The following is an 8,921-nucleotide window of genomic DNA, read 5'->3' as shown; positions in this document are numbered from 1 at the left end:
CATGCAGAAGAAAATGCAATTTCTGTTCTTTTTGATTTGCTGATGCAAAACATGAAAAATGTGGCTTTTATGAAATATGGCTGCAACTGGAGGGGTCATCTCAGGAAGAGGTGAAGTGAAATTGTTGGTTTTACAGTTGGCGGTAGGCTTGGGCCTGAGGAGGGAGGATGGCTTGAGCTTAGGAGTTGGAGACCAGCCCGGGCAAAACAGCAAGATCCCATCTCAAGAAAAAAGAAAATAAAATTGGCTTTGGGAATATTTCATGATTCCTGCTAAGTGGATGCTTGTCGAGCCCCTAGTTCTGGTGGCAGGCGGGTGGGTTGGCATCTTGGTGACTCAACTGTCCAGATAGTAGAGACCCAGGGACCTGCCCAGAGGAGGAGGCTGGCCCGCTTCCCGCATGCGTGGCGGGGTCTCAGCCTTGGGGAAAGACTTGTCCTGTCCCTCTGCCTCGCCTCTGGGGAGGAGTACGGCTCTCTGTATCACGAGTCGAGTATCACGTGCAGCTTTCTAGAGCGAAGCAGGGTAAAGGAAAGTGGGGCTTCTTAGGGGACATTTTTTTTTAACCTTGCCTCTTTTATCACTGTCCAGGGGAACATTTCTTAAGACTTATTTTTTTTTTTAACTCAAGTAAGCTAGAAAGTGAATTTGGTGCCGAGAAGTGGAGACCAGGTTTTCCTGTCCCCCTGCGTAGCTGGACAGACCCTGGTGACTTGGCCAAGGGAATTAATTAATTGGTTGCTGGAAGTCCTGGCATTGCCGTTCCTACCATTTTTGGGTGTTTGTAACTCGATGTATGTCGGGACCTGGGGTTTGTCCCTCTGACTGGAAAGGGCTTGTAAACACAAGGGCATCTTGGGAGTTTGGAGAGGAACAAGGGTCTTCTCGAAAAAGAAGTCCGTCCCTGCCTTCCCTCCCCTTTCTGGAGATGGCCGAGGTTTGGAACTCATGAGTCAGCATCCTTGGACAGAGACGCCTTTCCGGGTCACCCTGGGGAGGTGGAGCAGAGAGAGGTAGCGGGACGCACCAGGCCTGCCCTGTGTCAGCGAAGGAAGAGGAAGTGTTTGAAATCTTAGGGTAGGTCCGGGGTGAGATGATCCAGAGTCACACTAACAAATGAGTGGTGAGCGGCGTCACCGAGGATGTCTGTGCCCTTCAGGAAGGAGGGTGTCTGGGGACGATGGACGGGCCTTAGTGGGAGGCGGCTCCCTTGGCTGGTGGGAGCCTGTCGGGGCTGGACGGTGCTGGCTGTCCACTGGCTGTGAGAGCCAGGCTTCTCCAGGCTCCTGCTGTCCCCAGACTGTCTTTGCAGGGATCACGCTGGTTGAGAATTAAGTCCCCCGATTAGGCAGTTTCAGCTGTCCTGTTTAGCATCACAGGTAGTCTGTGTGTTCGATGGAGACACGTAGGGATTGGGTCCAGGTTTTGGTTTTTACATTCTTCTTATCCTAAGCGGGGCTGGCTGCAGGAGTGTTTTCCAGATCTCCTACATTATTTAAAAACGGAGTTTTGTGCAGTCGCGGTAATGGCCGAGTCGCAGTGAGTGCTGGGGAGGCACGGCACAGGTCTGAGGTCCCTGCCGGTGGTCGGAGGGCTGTCCTCGGAGCCTGGAGTTTCCCCTCCGCCACTCCCAGCTCACTCCCTGTGCCTTAACTTCCTCTGTAGCCTCAGAAGCAAAAGAGTTTCGGCCCTATTTCCTTAAGGGTTATAATCGTCCCCTAATTTAGTGCAAATACAAATGCAGTCTCTCCAGTCAATACTGCCTTTTAGTTTCAAAGCGGGCAGGACACTTCCCTTCAGCGCGTGTCCTTGACCCTTCCTGCTCAAGAGCCACAGAGTCCCAGCCAGCTTCGGTGTCTTCCCTGAGGCACCATCACTGCCGTGGGGGCGCGTGCCCGATCCCTCAAGTTCTCCACCTGCACATCCAGCGTCACCTGCGCCGGCTCCGCTCTCCCGTGCTGACCCCAGTCCCTGGCGTTCGAGTCCCCCGGGGCTGGGGCAGAGGTCCCTTTCCACACTTACCTCATGCACCCATCAGCTCGCCTCTGATGGCGTCCTGGCCACAGTACCTTTCTCTTTTTTTTTTTTTTTTTTGAGACAGAGTCTCACTCTCTTGCCTGGGGCGAGTGCCGTGGCGTCAGCCTAGCTCACAGCAACCTCAAACTCCTGGGCTCAAGCGATCCTACTGTCTCAGCCTCCCGAGTAGCTGGGACCACAGGCACTCGCCACCATGCCCAGCTAATTTTTTCTACATATATTTTTAGCTGTCCAATTAATTTCTTTCTATTTTTGGTAGAGATGGGGTCTCACTCTTGCTCAGGCTGGTCTCGAACTCTTGAGCTCAAACGATCCACCCACCTTGGCCTCCCAGAGTGCTAGGATTACAGGCGTGAGCCACCGCGCCCGGCCGACAGTGCCTTTCTCTTGAGGCACTTCTGGGAGTGTGATGCCAAGTTCCCTCTGATTGTGGTCCCCAGCACCCGCACAGGGCACAGAATCATGACCCTGTGTCTCTCATCACCACCTGCCCCCATGTGAGGCATGAGCTCTGTGGGACAGGAAGTCGGTGTCCAGAGATCGGTGCCCTGGCAAGTGAGTCGCCAGAGGACGCAGCTTCAGTGGTAACTGGATGCAGGCCAGATCACCGGACCGTTTTTTCCCTCTTGGCAAAACATTTTTAAATAGCTTTTCGGAAATTTTCTGGTTGGCATATGTGAAGTGGCAATTTAATTTTTTATTGTGGTAAAAATAAACGAAATTAGCCATTTTACCCATTTTTGAGTGAACAGTTCAGGGGCACTAAGTACATTCATCCTGTTGTGCAGCCACCCCACCATCCATCTCCAGAACTTTTTCTTCCCCAAAACCAAAACCCGTGCCGTTAAATAACAGCGCCCTGTTCCCACCTGCCTGTCCCTCCCCAGCCCCTGGCGCCCAGCAGTCCACTTTCTGTCTCTGAATCTGCCTTCTCAGGGACTGCGTGGAAGTGGAATCCTGCCCTGTCTGTCCTTTTGTGACTGGCTTACTTCATTTAGCATAACATCTAGGTTCATCTCTCATCAGGAGTCCCGTCTTTTCAAGATTGAATAATACTCCGCTGTATGGGAGACCACACTGTGTGGCCATCCATCCACCAGCGGACACTGACATTGCCGCCTGGGGCTGCGGTGGAGAGTGCTTCTGTGAGCAAGGCTGTGAAAATATCTGTTTCCTGTTTTCATTCTTTTGGGTGTATACCCAGAAGTAGAATTGGTAACTCTAAGTTTACTTTTTTGAGGAACTGCCATACTAATTTCCACAGTGTGACCATTTAATTTTATGTATTTCTTTAAGTCCGGCTCACTCAGTTTTTTCCTCTTTCCCACTTTTGTTACTTTGTTGCCATCTTTGGAGTACACTTTCCAAAAAGAATTTCCTAATCCATTTTAATAGAGTGAAAGGAAATAGATTAGCAGGGAAACTTTTTGCATGGACCACCTGCAATGCTAAATCCATTACTTAAAAAGCAGCATAGATGGGCGTGCTACCTTTCAATCATCTTGGGTAAGATTGGTGCAGAAGGCCGGGGGTTAGCAGTTGCTGGTTTTTCTGGAAGGAAGGGTACGTGGTTGCTATAAAGCACACTGGCCCTAAAGCTATTTTAAGGGCAGTTTCCCTTGATGGCTTATGAGAAGGTTTATAGAACAGAAGAGGATGTGGAATTGTTCTGAGCCACTATTTAAAAGAAGATTTTTTCAGCATGTGGAAAATAACAAACATTTCTTGCAGGAACAGTTGGATCAGAGTGACATTTTACTCTGGTGTGTTTGTTACAATCTTTTGGGGATATCAGGAAAACCCACTGAGGATTGCTATATTTGTCAACACTACACCATAATTTTGCTTTTCTTCTGGTTTTTTTTTTTTTTTTTTTTTGAGACAGAGTCTCACTCTTTTGCCCGAGCTCCAGTGAGTGCCGTGGCATCAGCCTAGCTCACAGCAACCTCAAACTCCTGGGTTCAAGCGATCCTCCTGCCTCAGCCTCCCGAGTAGCTGGGACTACAGGCATGCACCACCATGCCCGGCTAATTTTTTCTATGTATTTTTAGTTGTCCAATTAATTTCTTTCTAATTTTAGTAGAGGCAGGGTCTCGCTCTTGCTCAGGCTGGTTTCGAACTCCTGAGCTCAAATAATCCGCCCGCCTCGGCCTCCCAGAGAGCTAGGGTTACAGGCGTGAGACACCGCGCCCGGCCTTCTTCTGGTTTTTAATGGTGGTTTTGTGGATGCTTTATTGAGTCATCAAGTTCATCACCTACTCGATATTATCAGTACCGTTGTTGGCACAGTATGCAGAGATTTATGCTGGCCTGGGGCTTGGATGATGTGGTCATCCCAGGCAAAAACCTTGGAATCATTCAGAAATCTGAGCAGTTGTTGGAAGGCAGCGCCTCGTGCTGTCGGGTTAGAGTGTGCGTTGGACTCAGTGAAAACTCACAGAGCCAGGTCCCCAGCCTTCAGCAATGTGAGCAAAGAGAAGCTGCCTACGGCAATATTGATGCCTTTACAAGGGCTGACTTTTGACTCCAGGCACCATAAACAGAGCACAGTGGGTGTGTTTTCTTGTCTGTGCCCTGTTATCTTACTCTTGGCACCAGGGACCGGAGCATGTTGCTTGCAGCATTAATACATGTCACAAGACTGTGCAGTGCGAGAGAAGGACCCCCGCTGGCATGCGGACTGCAGCAGTGAGGCTGTGTCGCGTGCGCCAGGGGCATGCTGGAACCCAGAAAAGGAGCGGTCCTTTTAAAACCACACAGAGGACAAACTGAAGCACCAGCCTTGTCACGCAGTAACAATTTTGAATTGCAGCCTCTGGAAAAGAGCGTTTATGGCGAGCCAGGCAAAATAGTGACAGCCGATCGGCGGGGCTCAGGAAGAGCCACCGGGTCATCGCTGGCATCCAGCAGTGCCCGCAGGAGATGCTGGACACGGTCTGACAGTGGGCACAGCTCTTCTCAGCTGGTCCGACTTGTTCCGAGACCTGAGTGGGTGGGGGCCGTTGCTCTGGTCGACGAGGTGGGTGGTCTGCAGGGACCTGGGCACACGGCAGGCTCTCAGATGGCTGGTAGCTCACTTTACATGCTGGTATCGTTTCATCCCTGCTTCACAGGGACAGGTGGCGTGTTTCATTTTGTGTGGCTGCTCGTGTGTTCTTACGACTCGCGTATTCCTCCACAGCCGCGTGCAGGTTCATCTTGGCAGAAGGAGGAGCAGGTGTTTTTTGTCTGGTGATCGGGGAGGCCACAGGTTTAGGGCGTGGAGGGTCTCTCATGTCACACGTGTTCATAGTGAGGTGTACCGGATACCCTCTGTCCCCCCTGCCGGTGGGGGCAGCCCCCTTCCTCCCCAGCCTGCGCCGCCTGGTCCAGCTCGTGGGAGGTGCCTGCCGGGGCAGAGGGGAGAGCGGCCGTGCCGTGCACTGCTCAGCTCCACCCTTCCCGGCCGTGGCGGGCAGCGGCCTGCTCCTCACCGTGGCCCCGGCTCCTGCTGGGGGCCCCACAGTCCGGCTCTCATGACCCCTTCCCGTTACCCCTTCTCCTGACGGCACATCTCGGGAAATGGTCCCCACTGGGCACTCTCCCCTCGCGCTGCACCTGCGTCCCGACGGACCCCATCCACACGGCCCCCGTGTTTCCCAGCTGCCACCTTGGTTTCTGGGCCTTTTCTCTTCGTTCCTTTTTATTCTCCACATGGATGTTTTGGCGGTCTCTAGAGAGTAGCCATCTGTGTCTAGAAGTGTGTCCCCTTTCTCTGCAGCAGAATCACGTCACCCTCCCTGGGCAGCTGGCCCATCTGCCCTCTGCGTCCCCTCTCTGCACGTGACAGACGGCACGTGATGGATTACCCTGTTCGCTGGGGCCGTTCTCCAGTTTTCAGGCCACCTGCTGTGGTGCACACTGTCCCCCTGCTTGTCCTCAGCAGCGTCTCTGCACACGGTGGAGAGCCCAGTGCAGCCTCCCTCTCCAGGTGACCGCCCACCACCCCACCACCCGAGCACCCTCCCTCCTCGCTCTGCTGCCCCCCGGAGTCCTCCGGGTCCCTCCTGCTCTGCCTGGGCAGTCTGCAGGCCTCTGCTGTGCCTGGGTCCTGCCACTGCCTTCACCTCGCATGTGCTTATCACTCTGGTGGCCTCGCCTCCTAGGAGGGGTTACAACGAGGAGTCTTTGGGTTTTTTCCTAAACAAATTATATTTTTTAGGATCTATAGAAAAATTGCAAAGAAGGGCAAAGTCCCCACGTACTCAGGTTTCCCCTGCTGTTACCATCTTACGTTAGATTTTAGATCTTACATTTGTTGTAATTAATGAACCGACATCGACATGTTACTGTGAACCAAAGTCCACACTTTATTCAGATTCCCTCAGTTTCCCTTCCTGCCCTTTTTTCTGTCCTAGGATCCCACATGGCATTTAGTTGTCACGTCTCCTCAGCCTCCTCTGGGCTGTGACAGTTTCTCAGCCTGTCCTTGTCTTTGTGACCTTGACGGTTTGGAGGATGCTCAGGCATTTGTACAACCTCCTTCTCTTGGGATTGTCACTGTTTGTTTCCTCATGCTTGGCCTGGGGGGTAGTTTGGGGGAGGAAGGCCCCAGAGGTGAGGTGTCTTCTCATCACGTCCTGTCGAGGGTCCACACGTCAGCCCAGCTCGTCACTGCCGGTGTGGACACGCCCGCCTGGCTCAGGGCGTCTGTCAGTTTCCATGAAGTGACTCTTTTCCTCCTGTCCACACTGTGCTCTTTGGAAGGACGTCATTGTGCGTGGCCCATGTTACAGGGCGAGCGGTTGGGCTCCACCTCCTTGAGGGCGGAGTGTCTGTGGACATTATTTGGAATTCTTGTGCATGGGAGATTTGTCTGTTCTCGAGGGGGTCGTTTTTGTTTGTCACAAGGTTGGGAGGCGCCACTGACACTTAGCAGACAGAAGCCAGAAGCGCTAGACTCCGGGCAGTGTACCAAAGGGTTCCACTTGGCGAGGCATCGTCCTGCGCAGTTCCCAAACGCCCTGCCACTCTCGAGTTGAAAGCCCTGCCCGTAACCATCTCAGCCTGGGGCCCAGCTCCACTCTACACCAGTATTCTTGTACGGTTTTAGCATGCACTCTCAACTGAGACAAACTGTATTTTGTGCTCAGAACTTTACCAGAAATTGTGTGAAGATTCACATTGCCATGGCAATGCTGTGCCTGGCGGACCGCGCTGGTGGAGATGTTAGTAGGTGTGGCGCCTCTCAGCTTTGTCACGACTCTGCTCCTTGGAGGGTCCCAGGCGTCTTGTGAAGATGCAGGTGCTGATTTGGCGGGTCTGGGTCTGGGGCGGGCGGCAGTCCCGGAGCACGCTAGGAGTGGTGGGTTCCAGGAAGGCACGCCCGGCCCTCGCTCGTTGAGACACGGTCTGTGGGTTGTTTCTCTTCCACTTCTTGCAACTAGAGCAGTATTCACTGTCTGAAATCGTGTGTTTGGATTAGTTTTCTTGCTTTCCCTTGCGGACGGTGTCGGGTGTTGGCGAAGACTTGTTTTGAGAAGTGGGCGCTGGTCAGATGGTGTTGAGCAGGTGCAGGCTGCTGCTCCTGGTCCGGAGTCTTCCGCGGCCCCCTGCCTGCAAGGTCAGCCCAGCCCCGGGCCTTGGTTCGCCTCTCTGCTTCCCAGCCTGCACCTCGCCTCCTAGGCAGACTGCTTTCTCTTCCTCTGCGCCTCACTCGGAGCCTTTGCTTACGCACGTGAGCAAAAGCAGTTGTGTTTATCAAAAACAGCTTTTACTGAGTGAAAGCAACATTCTTCTCACCTTCTTTCTAAACTCACTCTTTTCAGAAGCAATGAAAGTTAAATTTAAAAATAAATTGAAACCATTTTTCCAATCCTCGGGGTGTCCTGAGGCCCTGGCTTAGTGGCACTTTCCAGATGTGGGTCTTAATGTTGTTTTTACAGGGGGTGAAAGAGGCAGTTCTGTAATTACTACAGATATCTTTATGTTCTCACAGAAAACATAATCACTGGGTAATCTAGTAATAATTTTTGTGTTTAATCTGCAAAGTTAAGCTAACCAGTGGGCAGGTGGGTGTCCCCCAGGCCTCTGGTTCACCCTGAGTAGTGGGTTGACCTCAGGCATTTGGCTTTGGAGCATTCCCACTTTCCCAGCAAATCCGCACTGACCTCTGGAATTGAGGGGAATGAGCTTGAACTGTCCACAGTTAACTGCACACGGAGGTCCCCCCGCCTGTCGTGCACGCCCCGTGCTCCAGAGCCGTACCGGGCTGCCGCGGCGCTTACTAGAGCGCGCTCCGAGTCTTCAGGGCAGAGGGCGAGGAAGGCCCACTTTGGAGCTTCCCCTGTGTCCAGACAAGTTTCCATAGGGTCAGTCCTCCTCCCACACACGGTCCCATCTGTGGAACGGACGCCGGGCGCTCTGTTTGGTCCGTATTGCCACGGCGTCTGCAGCCCCTTCCTCCTTGGCGACTTTACAGAAGTAACTTGACTCCAGCAATCGACTGGAAGAGCAGATTGTGTTGCATCGGCATAACTGAAACAAGATTTTAATAGAGCGCGGATGTGGGCAGCGTCTCAGGTGTGGTCGGGTGGCCGCCAGCGCTGCGGCAGTGAGCCTGCCTGCCCCGTCCTTGCTCGCGGCCGTTTCCCTCCCCTTGCCAGCGGTGACTGTTTGCTGATGAGTATGCTCTTTTCTCCAGTTAGAACTGGAGACTGTTAAGAGTGTGGAAGGGGAATTTAGAGAAGATGTAGTCTAATCCCTTTCATTTACAGGTGAGAAGTGAAGACGTTTATTGCTGCGCTCACTTGTAGCTCAGACTGCACGCTTTATCCCAGCTCCCCGGAGACTGGCTCTTGCTGAGCCTGCCTGTGGGCTCTGAGCGCCCTTTGGCCTCCACAGAC

This window comes from Propithecus coquereli, unplaced genomic scaffold, assembly GCF_000956105.1.
Source record: "Propithecus coquereli isolate 6110/MARCELLA unplaced genomic scaffold, Pcoq_1.0 Scaffold557, whole genome shotgun sequence".
NCBI lineage: Eukaryota > Metazoa > Chordata > Mammalia > Primates > Indriidae > Propithecus > Propithecus coquereli.
This window is presented reverse-complemented; position numbering follows the sequence as displayed.